This window comes from Corvus hawaiiensis, chromosome 8 (assembly GCF_020740725.1).
Source record: "Corvus hawaiiensis isolate bCorHaw1 chromosome 8, bCorHaw1.pri.cur, whole genome shotgun sequence".
Lineage (NCBI taxonomy): Eukaryota > Metazoa > Chordata > Aves > Passeriformes > Corvidae > Corvus > Corvus hawaiiensis.
In genome coordinates, this window is record NC_063220.1 from 12,469,959 (window position 1) to 12,483,940 (window position 13,982).

The 13,982-nt window shown below is 45.2% G+C and overlaps 1 protein-coding gene across 6 annotated transcripts in view; it reads left to right on the forward strand.

Moving 5' to 3' along the window:
* The window catches only part of SH3PXD2A (SH3 and PX domains 2A), a 254,045-nt gene that overhangs the window by 137,124 nt on the left and 102,939 nt on the right, over positions 1 to 13,982 (forward strand). The gene's annotated exons all lie outside the window — the stretch shown is intronic.

Genomic DNA, 13,982 nt, shown 5'->3' on the forward strand with positions numbered 1-13,982 from the left:
CATACAGTCCTTACGGGAATTTACCAGCCAGGCTGAATTATTCCCTGCTAGGCCCTGCTCCTGCCTTGCAGTAAGACAGTTTTATCCATGTTGCTATTTTAACCTGAAACAGGGAGCAGGTGGGAGCACAAAGCCTTTGAAAAATGATGGAACAAGGGCGAATTTCCAATCAAATGCTGCTCTGAAGAAAAATTACTCTTCATTTGCGGGTGAATTGGAAGACTCTGTGCAAGAGCAGGAGCTGTGCAGAATAAAGATTTAAGCAATCGAGTAAAGGAAAGAATGACTGCTCCTGGGGGAGCCTGGGACCTCACTAACCTGATTTAATCAAGCAGCTTCTGATGTTTTACAATTGCAAGCAACAATCTGACCCAGAGCTGGGCAATTTGCAAGCCACAGAGTTATGAACTGTTTGTGAAATGGTCTTAAGAGGAAAATATATTTGCAATTATGAACTGAAAAACCTGAGCAATGGCACTTTAGGTTTTGGAGCCGTGTCCACCTGCTCTTGGGACAGTTGGGGTCTCTGCCCTTCCTGTGGCCTCCCACCATTCAGCAGTTCCCAGCTGAGCTCTTGTGGGCAGCAGCTTACCTTGGCCACAGGATGTCTCCTCACAGGAGAGGCTGCACCTCAGCAAAGTGCCTCCTTACTCTACACAGGTGAGTCAGTGTCCTAGGAAGGGAGGGAAAAGCTGGGAACACCCCCCAGCAGTGGAGATGCTGACCCAGCCTGCAGAGCTATGGGCTGACAAGGCTCTGGTTTGAGCCAGCTGCCTGTGTTCCCCCAGACCTGGGAAGAGAAATGTCCTCAAAGCTTCTGAGAAGAGGCACCAGTCTCAGTCCAGTGTCTTGAATTAATGAAATTTGTACCAACTGGTGTGTCCTCACAAGTGCTGAGCATTCCTGGCTGTGGCAGTGCCAGCTTCAAATGGGATGTCCCGGGGCTAATTGTTGCTGGATTTGTACAAGTGAGGTTTTTTTTCTTTTCTGGGAAACTGACTGGTTTTGTGCCCATGGTGTTTGCAGAGTGCTGACAATCCCCTCCCTTACTTCTCAGTACTGCCTGTCTGCTTAAGGTGGTGTTCCTTGGAGATGTGCTTTTCCCCTTTCAAGGCTTTTGATGTCTTTTCCCATGTTAGAAAATTCAAGAAGGCAGCATGTGAAGCTGGCTGGGGCCAGCGAGTGTTGCTGGGGGCGGCAGCTTTGATCCTCGGTGGGAGCTTTGCCATAAACTTGATCATGCATTTTTCATCCCTTGCTCTGTGTGTGCATGTGCTGTGCAGGGGGTACAGGCACTAATCCTGAAGCTGCACTCAGCACAGGGGTAAGGCTCACTTGCAGTTCATCGCTGATGCAAGTCCTTCCCATCCCCAGGGTAACTCTACCACAAGTTACCCTACATGAAATTTGGCCCTGACATCTAATAGCTAGGGAGCTGCTCCTGTCTTTAATCTCTCTGACAGTGCCTAGTCAGGGCTTTTTGAAGAATTTTGTTGGTCTTTTCTATAACTTAAGCATTAGTTTTCTTTATCTGGAGTTTTGCACTGCTATCTGACCCATTTACTTGGAAGCCTCCAAGGAGAGCTTGAGTTGAAAGAGAGCTGGGTTTGTGATCCAAGTATAAGTCTTTCACTGTTAATTGTATTAGCATTCATAATTGTATGCACATTTCTAAACTGTCAGGATTGCCATATCCTTCTAAAGCATGGATGGGACATCAAAAGGGTTACGACTGCTCAGAAATTAGCAAGAAATTAAATTGCCTGATACCTCAAAAACTGTGATGTGAACCGTTTTGTCCCCATTATATCAAAAGTGATGTAGGAAAAATAAGTCAGGAATTAGGCTTTTAAAGCCTGTTAGCCATCGCAATGTAATTAGCTGGAACAGGCTGTTAGATGCAGGTTTGAGGTGCCACGTGCCTGCTGTTGCTGCTGGCTGGGCAGGATCTCTGCGTAGTGGGAGCCTTGTTGGATGAGGCTGTGACAGGACTCATGGGATGAATGGGAGAAAAGGGTGAAGTCCTGAATTCACATTCTCTCTTTGCTGCAGATTTGCTTTAAGGGAGCTGCTTGGTCTCCCTGTTCATGGCTTAGGCTGTGTTTCAGCTCTCAAGGAAACTTCCAGTAGAGGTCACTTGTGGCTGATGGGTAACACAGTGATTCTGTGCTCTCTCATTTGGACTTCCCGAAGTCCTGCTGGCAACAGGGTAATGTCACTGAGCTGTCCTTTGGAAACAGATATTTTACAGACATGAAATACATGGGCATATGTACGTGCAAGTGCCATCCCAGATCCTTGCCAGCTGCATGTACACATTTGTGTTTTCAGGTATCGACAGTTTTGCCATGTCATGATCAAGCATATTGGGACAAATAACATTTCACCTGAAGACCTTCTGGAAGGCAGTTGGCTTTTGCTCCTATGGAGCCCTGCTTGTCCAGGGATATTGGAAAAAGAGGTTGTCAGGGCAAGGGAAATGAAGGTGTTGCCTGTAACAGAAATACAAACTTTTTGGTTCCCAGACTGCTTCCCACCTACTGAACCCAACGTGCCTTGTTGCATGCCTTGTGCACGGTGATGGATTGTGTCTCATGGAGGTGACAGCAGTGACTTCTCAGTCCCAGTTGGGAAGAGTTTCTTCACAGCCCCGTGCCAGCCAAAGCCCAGCACCTCTCACATAGGCGCAGTCGCTTTTATTCTTTATCCATGTAAATCCTGACAGAGCTGGTCTCGCTTCACGGGCGGAGCCTGCACGGATGTTGCCAGAGTGCAAATCGGAATTAATGGTGCCTGGCCTCCGCGGGAGCGAGGAGCATCCCGGCGGATGCCGGGGGCGGCCGGCAGATGGAGCGCGGCTCCCCCGCACCCGCGCCCGGCACGGCCGCGCCGCTCCCTTCCCCGCGCACGCTGCTCGCTGGGAACGGAGCAACGCGACAACGGATTGTTTATTATGGAAACATGCCACTTCTAGGTGATTTACAAGCAGCTTTGTGGAGCTCCTGATCGCCCAGTATTTTTGTTTCTAGTCCGTTACTCATCTTGATACATCGTTGGTACTTGTCTAAGCAGGGCTGTAAAAGACGCTCGCGGGGACACGGTGGGGCCAAAGCACGGGGGATAGAAAGCAGCTGTCAGGCAGCATTTCTTCCAGGGGTTTGAGGAGTACCAGCAGGCTGTGTCAGCCCGGCAGTGACTGCTTCTCAGTGCCTGACTTTACAGTCAGACTGTTTTGTAGTTCCTTCAAGGCCCTGTGGTTTAGCGGCTCCACAGATGGCTGCAGTGCATTTAGAGCAAAGTGAAATAACACTAGTTCCTTCCATCCTCTGCTGCCTCACCCTGAGAAATTAGCAGCCTCTTTTGGGAGCTACTAGTCAACATCACAGATCCAAACACCTCCGGACTTTCAGCAAAGTTTGAAACCGGTTCAGGAGCTGAATTTCAAGCCTACTTTTCCTGTGCCAAAATCGTCAGAGCTGAATACCTGGGAACTATGGAGGTGGGTTAAGTCACGGACCAAATACACTCTGAGCTTTTCATTGTCTGCTTCTAATGCATCAGCTCTCCCAAAATAATATGTCTAGCATGGTTCATACCACAATCACTGCTGTAATCACCACTGAAACCTGGATAGGTTAGAAATCCATATGTGGTTCTGCGTCTGGGTGAATTTGGCAGACAAAAAGCAGTCCCCAAAAGGCAATTTCTTCCTATCAAATCATCTGCCAATTTTAACGGGTTTGATTTATGCTTTTTAGAGTTACTGAGCTCTTTACTGAAAGAGTTGAAGGCCATCTGCACTGGTGCTGTTACTGAATGTGCCTCCTCAGGATCAAGACTGGCTTCCAGATGACAGAGGAGCTGGGAGCTTGTGTCTTTTACATGAGAGGCTTCTCTGCCTGTCTTGTTGCTCCCCTTCACTTCCCTAGATAAGTGCTTCCAGTTACAGAAAAATATATGTGAAATACATCAGGCAGGTTTTGTGCATTGTTGTTTCAAGGGAGGTAGAGGTGTTACACTTCTACCTGCTCCTTTACCTGCTATTCAAACCACGCGAAGAGAAGAAATGTGCCTTGAGGGTACGTAGCCCTCCTGGCTTCTCTAATGAAACTTTGTTTGGGGAGTTGGTTTTTCTGTCCTTTCTTTATTTGTCCCTGAAAAGGGAAATTAATTAGGCCAGTTGGAAGTATACGAGGGCCATTTTGCATGGGGAAAAACAGAGCAGGTGAGCAGTTGTTGGAATTACTTGGACAGTAGACAAGAGCATGGAATAAGAGACCAACAAGAGGGTAGTTAATTTAGTTAGAAAGACTGGCTGAGCATAGCAGTCTGGAAAATAGATCATCTTTCTGAAAGGCACAAAGAAGAAAAATAATGGCTCCAGATTCATCCCTTGTGTAAATCTTTTGAAGTTGGTGACTTACACCAGGATGATTTAACCCCATTAATTTTAATGGGTCACTGCAGTGTCCTGAGAGTTGTTTTTTGCTGTGCTCTGTTCTGAGGCAGAGATAAAGCAGAGCCTTGGCGTCTAGGCTTCAACCCAAGCTTGGTGTCCCCATGGGGCTGGCTTGGGCCTGTCCACATTGTGGCTGACTCCAGTTGGAGAGGGAAAAGGATGCAGGAGGTGATGATGTGTCTGAGCCCTTGTCCCGTGATGGCTGGGTGCTGCCAGGACTTTGTTGTGAGCCATAACATGCCTAAAAAATTATATCTGGTCTGAAAAGCAAGGATAGGCAGGCTAAGAGGGCTCACTGGAGTCAACACTGACCCTCACTCTGCTATGGGTCTGCTGATCCAAAGTGATTAACAATTAACACACTAACCAGAGACAAGGAGCTCTGGAGCAGTGTGGCAAAGAAAGGAGCCTGAAATTGAGCATAAATGGGCACCAGGTGAGTCCTGTTGGGACTCAGTGGGCAGAGAGTGAAGGTCAGTGCCCTTGACACATGACAGGGACTCAGGGCTATGGCTAGGGACAGGGATAAAGCACATTTACCACCTATCATTCAAGGCAAGCTGGTCATAGCAGGAGTTGGCCACGCATAGTTAAAAAGCCTGTGTATCACAGCAGGGAAAATTTAATCTAGTGCCAGGAGGGGGGATGCATCTTTGTCACCAGTTGTCAAACGGCTGAAAATGTGGTGGCAGACACAGCTGTAGTGCTTGGGCAGAAACAGTGATCAAGCCCCAGTCTCATCAGGCAGCAGCATGTCATGAGCTGTGCTCGGCCCCTGCTCCTTGGGGACCTCAGGGCCTGCTTGTGTCTCAGCTCTGTTCTCTGTGTGCCTCTCCTTGTGGGCCTTGCTCCTAGGGCCTCACTCCCTGTCCTTCATTTTAGAAATGATTCAAGTTGTTCTGAAGTATTGACCAGACAACAGGAAATGAGCCAGGAGGAACAGATGGACCAAAATGAAATGAAGCAGTAAATCTTAATGCAAATGTTCTGTGTAATACAGAGGAGAGGGAAGCTGCCTTTGATGAAGTTTGGGTGTGAAGTCATCCCCAAGCAGCCTGGTTTTGTCACGGCATCAGCTGCTCTTTAGCATCATGCAGAAGGAAGGGAAGATGAGCATCACTGTGTCTCTGGGCATTTGTCTCTTGACAGACTTGACATGATTGCACAGTGATTCCAGGGGGAGAGTCCAGACATGGGCCCCAGGAGGGAAGGATGTAACACACGTTTCAATAAAAGTTTCTCAGTAATCTTTGTGGCTTAACTTCTTTTAATACTGCCATTTAATCTTATTGGTCTGTAGTCTTCTCCCAATCACACAGTGTAAGGCAAACTCTGCTAAATCACTCCATAGCTAGAGCAGATCAGAAAATCCATCTGGATTGGCAAGCTGATCTGTAAAATGCTTTATAAAGCTTGTATCAGCAATAGTGTGGCCAGCAGGGTCAGGCCAGTGATCATCCCCCTGTGCTGGGCTCTGGTGAAGCTCCACCTCAAGTGTTGTGTCCCGTTTTGGGCCTCTCACTACAAGAAGGACATTGAGGTGCTGGGTTGAATCCAGAGAAGGCTAATGGAGCTATTTAAAAGACAGGTAGATGTGGCATTTATGGACTAGTGCCTTGGCAGTCCTTGGTTAACAGTTGGACTTGATGATCTTAAGGGTCTTTTCCAACATAAATGATTCTATGATTCTGTGAATATCAAAAGTTGTTCTTGCAAGCATGTGAGCCTTGGAAGGACCGTGTGTGCTGGTACCCAACATATCACAATGTAATATTTAAATGTACCCAGTACGTATGTCCTTCTGTCTTTTGTAGGAGAAGTTTCAGATGTAAAGGGTGAAACTCAATTTGCCTAAGCCTAAGATAGGGTTGCAATTCACCCCAAGGGCTGGAACAAGTGCTGCTGCTGCTCTGTAGTACCCGAGGAGGAAGAGGCATTTCAACCATGCCCATCCACAGGTGGGAGAGTCCCAGCAGAACCTCATTTCTGTGTCGGGTTATTTTAAGTAACAGCAACAATTCCCTTCACATCACACAGGGCTGCCTGCATGGTCTTTGTGCAGCCTCCTCAAGGGTAGCATGGGCTGGCAGTGTGAGGGAGTCTGAGTGCCACAGGATTCTCTGAGAAATTAACCCATTTCCTTGGCAAAGGAAGTGATTGAAAAGTGCAGGTGCTGCTGAAATCCTGCCTGCATGTCCTGATCCATGAGCAGCATCGCTAGCCCAAGCCTGCTCTGCAGTGAGTCAGTACATTTTGCCACCACACACACCTCTGAGCTTCTGCAATTGCATCCTCAGAGCACAGTCTGGCTTATTTCTCCAGAATATGTAACAAAAAAAAATTAAGTGAGGGGGAACTCTGAAAATTTTGCAACTTTTATTAAATGAAGGAATATAAGAGAAGTATTTGTTACTGCTCAATGTTAAATGTGAACAGACCTCAGCAGGTGTGAAGGGATGTGATACAGGCTTGGAAACCCTGGAGCAAGCCAAGGGAAGGCCTGTGAGAAGAAGAGAAGAATGCAACATGATGATGAAATGCAAATTTTTCTGCAGCTGTGTTTAAGTGCAGGATCGGGGGCCATCCAGCTGTCTGTTGGCTGTTTTCAGCAAGAAGACAACAGAAGGCAATGGATGATCTCATCCTGCCCCTCTTAAACTGACAAATCTCCTCCACAGTTGCTTACGTATCAGTTTTTCTAAGGTTATTCCTTGCCAGCTGTTTGGCAAGGCCTGATGTGGACTGAACATTTTCTTCTCTCTCGCTGCTCCCTCGTACAGAGGAAGCAGCTCAGGTGATTGAGATGGCTGTGGCTGGGAGATGGGACAGCCCGGACATGTTTCAGAGGTTCGAAAGTGTTGGCAGGAAAACCCTCAGTGTGAGGTCAGCTTTTGGGACAATAGTGCCGACGCATGGCTTGTGGGGATGAGAGCCCACACAGGGCTGTCTTTGAAATGCTGGATCCTGCACGTATAATGTAGTGGTTTTATCTGACCTGTGAACATCTCTGACAAGGCATCAGGGTATTAATCTTGTGCTTGTTATTGTAATATTTGCTGGAATGAAACACTAGCATTTTTAAATCACTGCCACCAAAGCATATCATAAATTGTAAGCAGTTTCTTTTCCTTTGAGTATATCTCTGTGCCAAGTCATTCAGTGCTCATATCTTCCAAACTGGGTATGACATTACCAGTGAAGAGCTGTGACTGAGCATAAAATAATTATTTTTTAGAAAAGCTGAGCTGTAAAAAAAAAAAAGGTATGTTTCCTAAAAAAAATTAATAGAAAAGGACCCTTACCTCTTAAAACAGTTCTGCTTCCAGCCTCTGATAATAACAGTGTGTTCAACTCCTGAAGTGCTAAAAGTCTGCTTTCTGCAAAGTGGAATTTAAAAGACTGTTGCTCAAAAGTGTGTGTATATATATATAGATATATATATACACTGTGCACATGTACTGTGCAGTTACTCCCACCCACAACCTAATTTTCATGCTTCTAAGAGCTGTGACACACTTTTAAGCAGAGCGATGTATTTTGGAACTCACACTGTGGCATAGAATGAAGGTCAGCACGACTGAGTCTGAGTCTTTGAGGGATGGAGAAATTAAACCCCAGCCTCCACTCTTCCTTTGCAACTTTGGGCCTCGAGTTCTTTGCTCAGCTTTATTCTTGTGAAATGATGTGGTGTCTTTTCCTTGCTTCTGAGGAGGGAGAGCCACCCGAGTTCCTGGGTGCTCAGCTGGAAGATAACATGGCCATGGTTGCATTAGCAACTGGATGCTCTGACTTCTTTCAAGTAGGATCTGTTCCCAGCCTTAACTGCAGTTTTTCCTCTGAAATGTTCCTGACTTTAAGCATTGAGTAAAACTGCACTGGAGACATATTTGGAGCTCTGTTGTCATCGTTGCAATTGTTTTTCAAGTCCTCTTGGGGAGATGGACTTTCTCTGGAGCTGGTGGTGAGCCACAGTTGCAGGGTATGTGCATGGTGTGTGTCATCTGCACGTGTCCTCTCCCCTGTGCGCCAGAGGTTGGCTCCTCTCACAGCCTCCTTGCCTGCCCTTTGGAGACCCTCAAGGCAGGTGAAGGAGGGATGAGGGGCAGGGGGTTCTGTTTGCATTTTCACTGTTTCACTGCTGATTAGAGCAGTTCTAGGACCTGTTGGGCATGATATGACCTGCAGGCTCCTGGGTAGTGGAGGCAGAGAGGTGGCAAAAAATCTCTTCCTTCTCATCACCATGCCAGATTTGCTTGGGTGCACATAGGGCTCTAAGATTTTCACAACATTATTTTAAAAAATGTTTCTTCTTGGGAAAAACCTGAGCACTTTTCCCTTTTCTGTGTCTTTACTGGGAAAAGGGTCTTGGTAGTGTTACCATAGTAAATAAATTAAGCAACTTACAGCCTACAACAAAACCTTGCATTCTTCAGTGTAAAATGAAAACACATAAACAACCAGCAGAGGGGACGTGCCTGGCCTCTAATCTGCATGGAGTTCACTCTTTCAGACCCTTGTTTCCTTCTGTACAGTGATTTAGAAGGAAAAGCTTTTATCTAATCATGAGGTAGGTCTCTGCAGAGCTCCCCAGGCACTGCTAATGGATGGGATGCACAGCAGAGCTTGAAGGCTTGAAGCTGAATCTTTGGTGCTGCACATGCTGTTGCTGCGTAGGTCAGAGCTGGTTTTTGTGCAGGGCCCAGGATGTTCATGTTCCAGAGCCATTTTGCATTAGGGTGAGGTGTGTGTTGTAAGCAGGGGAGGGAGGCAATCAGCTGCCCCAGAGACAACAGGCTGAGGCCAGAAGTGGCGAGGCAGGGACGGGTGGGAAGCTGGTGCTGCAGAGGGAGCAGAGGCAAAGCAGAAGGTTCCAGGAATTAGCTCCAGTCCCAGAGGATGACTGGGGAAGAAATTGTTAATAAGTAGGTTATTGGCAGTAGGACACTCCCTTTCATGCTCTGATTCATAATCCCCACAGCTGCATCTCCTGGCTGGTGTGCCTAGATTCTAGTTTTGAATCTCACAGTATTTTACCGTAATGAGAGATTATCCAAAAGAGCACTGAATTCAGACTCGGAACCGGACAGTGTGAACTTCAGAATACACAAACCTCCCAGGACCTCAGGGATGCCTTTGTCATCCTGCGGTACATGCTACTGCCAGGCACATCGTGGCTTGCCTTGGTAGGAAAGGCAATGTTCCTGCTGAGAGCATGGCTTCTTATTGTCCAGCTTCTGGCATTTCAGGTAACAAAGGGAGAAAATAGTGCACAAAAGCTGATTGCAGGGCATGACATTTGCAGAACCTCACTGATATTCCAAGCTTGGGAACTACGGAGCAAGTGAGATCAACAACCGAAAAGGAGGGGGTGTAATGCCTGACAATCAACAGCATTTTCCCTTCGCCCACATGTGATATCTACATATCAGATAACGTGAACAGTTAAAGCAGGAATACACTGCCAATGGCCATCTAGCTCTGCAAAACAGAGATCCCTCATGTTGCAGGCCAGAAATACTCCCTGAATCATCATTCATTTTGAAGGAAAAAGTCATTTCTCTTTTAGCTGAATTAAAAGGTCTGCTCCTATAACCAGCTGAATGGATGGAAATAATTACATTCATTCAGTATGCCTCTTCACTTTTAAGAATGTAGAACATGGAAAAAGATACTGGAAATGCCACACACACTCTTCAGAGATGTACAAGGTGAATTAAAAGTTAATATCTGCATGGAGAATTGGACAGGGGTTACATAAAAAGAACAAGGAGACACTGAGTGTTTTCTGCATGAGCACATCTGAAAAACATCCAAATTTATATCTGAACTGGACAGCAAAATTTTTGTCTATTCAGACATTGCACTGTTTCATGGTGTGTGCAATCTGCATATGTTGCAAATGCATATAAAAAGAAAATTTCTTCTATTTTCCAGAGTTACTTAATATTTTATGCTGGTCACCTTAGAAAGTGAGTTGACATGATTTGAGGTGTTTTGAAGCAAGTATACAAGCATATATTTGAGGGTAGCATGATTTTTTTAATTTGCTCTTTTAATTGAGTAAGGCTCAAAAGAAAGTATTAGGATGGATCCAAACATGTAATAGCAAAAACATCTTCTGCTACTGCAAAGTCAGTTTTAAGTTCAGTATTATAATCTGTCCAATACCAATCAAGCAAAATTCACTACAAGTTTTGATAATTTTAAGTATGGGACTACAAAACTTAGGGTGTATCTGTCTATCTTTAGTCTTAGGAATCTTATACTGGTCCAGGCTGAAATAGCTGTTTTCTTTGTTTCCTTTCCCAAAATGAATTCAGCATTGAGACTGAAAGACTCTTTTACACCATCTTGAGGTATATAGCTTTTTTTATTTATTATTCATACTCTATTACAATAAAGAGCATCTCCATTCACTCCTGGAGTGCTCAGTAAATCTCAGTGGGTCTGGTACTTCCTAGGGTGGAATACTCTGGAAACTTCGTAATGCTTCTTTCCAGGTGCTGTGTAATTTAGCTCTTTTAGAGAGCATAAAAGAGTTGGACCTACTATCAGAATTGGGTATTTGAAAGGGGTTTGGTCACTACCTTGAAAAGTAACCCTAGTGTTTGAAAGGTTTTATCTTTGGGAAGATGTCTCTACTTTTCTGTCATAATTGGTGCCTGTCAGTGATAATTTGGAATCATTTAATGAATCCCAACAGTTATATTGGGCAAGACAAATTCAAGACTTCTTTTTTCTTTTATGTTTTAATGTTAGAATCACAGAGGATGTTTTAAGACTGCCTGATCCTGGTAGGTAATCAGGGAAGACAAGTCTGCTTTTAGTAGTTGCCAATCCAGCAAAATTTACTAGATGCATTTAATAGCTATGTTTTGGAGTTTTACAGTGTCTGAAAAAGCTCAGTTCAAAGGATAGTGATTAGAGAAATTTCCTAGAGTTCATGAACTTGCAGTAGATCTTACATCCCATGATTTATGTCTCTTGACTAATAAATTAAAGAACCCGATGACTTGAAAGGTATTTCCATGTGCTGCTTTGTAGAAACAGGCAGAAAACAATTCCAAGTAATATAAAATTGGTGTCTTACAGAGAACTACACTGTTTAGTATGCTGGAAAGACATTTGATGTTGCAAGGCAGTTAACTGAGGACATGCTGCTGAGGCAGATTTGGGAAGGAGCCCTGCTTTAATCTGAAGGAAATGTAAAGAGGAAAGGAAAGAATACAGTCACCAGATGAAGAAGTTCATACTGTGCGCTTGATCTTGTCTTCCCACATGCATCATAAGTTTTTGCCTCTCTTGGAAAAAATATTTACCATTCCTAGGGCCATATGTGCAACAGATGATTTTAAAAAGTCAGGGGAGAGATCTCCCACTAAAAGGGGATGTAAAACTAGGTAGGGCAATAGGGTATTTAGCAGTGCAAAGTAAGTACAGATGCAATAGCCATCTGCTGTCTGTGCACACTGCAGTCTTAATCTTTCAGGTCCTACTGCCCTTGGACATGTAGCAGGAGCAGCCAGACAGAGAAGCCCAAGCATCATGTTGCTAAAAAACCAGTTGAGTACACAGAAGTACTACACACCAGAAGAACACCATCAGAAAAAAAATGCAAAATTGTCCAGTACCAAGCATCTGGCACACTCTCCTTTGTACTGGGAGCTCAGAGGTCTAGCAGGGCTGAGGCCATGTCTGGAAATGCCTGTAAATCATTTCTTACTTTGCCAAGTTAGAGACTTTAAAATGTCAAAAATGCCAGTGACAGCCTGGGATTTCCCTGTGTGAGCCTCCAGCATGAAAGCTGCTGCCAGCACTTGCACCACACACTGGGATGGGCTGTGGAGAATCCCAGGGAGCGATGAGGAAATCCAGCATCCACAATGGGGTGGTTGTGAGGCTGGTATGGGGCAAAGGAGAGTGTTCAGAGGAAGCTTTGAGTGGGTATCATCACGACTTGGGCAGTCAGAAAGAAAAGGGCAGACAGGAGGTTCTTCTGCTTTGTCTTCCTGTGAAAGGGTTCTGGTCCTGTGGGTCTTCCAAGGGCTTGGTGTCACCAGCCCCTGCAGATTCATCATGGGGAGTTGTGTTCACAGGTGGGATGTGGTGTGTGAGAGTCGAGGGGAATTGCATGTTGCAAGGGCTTTCTCTCAAGAGCGAGAGGGGAGAGCAGGAGGAAGGTAGCCCAAACCACTGTTGCCTGGGTCCCTTCTCCTTTCTCAGGTCACTCTGCCCAAGATGAGGAGCAAGAAGAAATGGGAATTTCTTTGCTCAGCAACACCACAAGCGAAGCAGCAGCAGCTGTAGCATTTACACCACTGGCCACAGGCACTTTGCAGTGGCTCCTGGCATCTGTCCCCTGGTGTGAAGAGACCTGCTCTAACCTATACCAGGGGTTGGTTGGATGCCACTGGCAGGTCAGGTCAAGCCATCAAACTTTTGGGTTGCTTTGCACCCCTGGCTGACTGCATGAGGTTGCTCAGTCACCCTTTCTACATTCCTCACCTCTAAATGTGTGATGAGGTGACTCACTCCTATTGAATGCACATTTAATTTTATTAGATAGTCATCAATATGTTTCATACGCTCTCTATTAAAGAATTTCATGTTTGTTTCCTTGAATATCTGCTGGAAACAGCTTAGATAAACAGCTTAGGCAGGGGAATCTCAGTACCCTTTACCAAAAAAATATCCTATAGGTTGCCTCTTTAAGTGCTGGACGCACATATGGGAGAATTGGGGATGATGAAGTATTCACTCAGGTTGCTGGTTTCCGCTGCATTGAAGTCAGAGACATTGAAGGCACTACAGCATTTATAACTGATTTCCTGAACAGTGTAGCAAATAGAGATGAGAGCCCTTTTCTTGTAACTCACATGTGCAACAGAAATCACTTAGCTAACATAAATCAGGACTAAATTGCTTTTAAAGGCTCACAAAACATTTCTGAAAGAGACAGGATGAGGAAACCATTTGCCGCAGTAGAGTATGTCCCCATGATGAGTCCTATTAAAGCTTGATCAAAGACCCTTATTGGCTTTTCATTAGAGCCTGGTTATGTACAGTTGAAATTCAGCAGTGATTTCAACAGAATAGGCACAGAAATATGCACAGGAGGTAAATTTAAGCAGGATTCTAGACCATCAAAGAACGTGATTAAGGACAATTTAATGTGCTGAGTAATGCAGTGTGATTTGGATGTAATTTATCCTAATCCAGTCTGATCTTTTACAGGAGAATATGCTGTAAGGCCACAATTAGGTGAGACCAGGGCCCCATCTGGCCTCCTGTCTCCAACAGTGGCTTACAGCCAATACAACAAGAAACAAAGCAAATACAGAGTGAGCTTCCCTTGTGTATCCTCTCTGTTTCTGGCATTCAGCCGCTATGGGACTCTTCGGGTCAAAACATCCAGAGCATGGAGTACAATAGCCACCATTTATCCTTGCTTCATGAATTTATCTCATTGCTTTTTGAACCCATGCCTAGTTTTGGTGATTACAGTCTAACACCAGTGAGTACC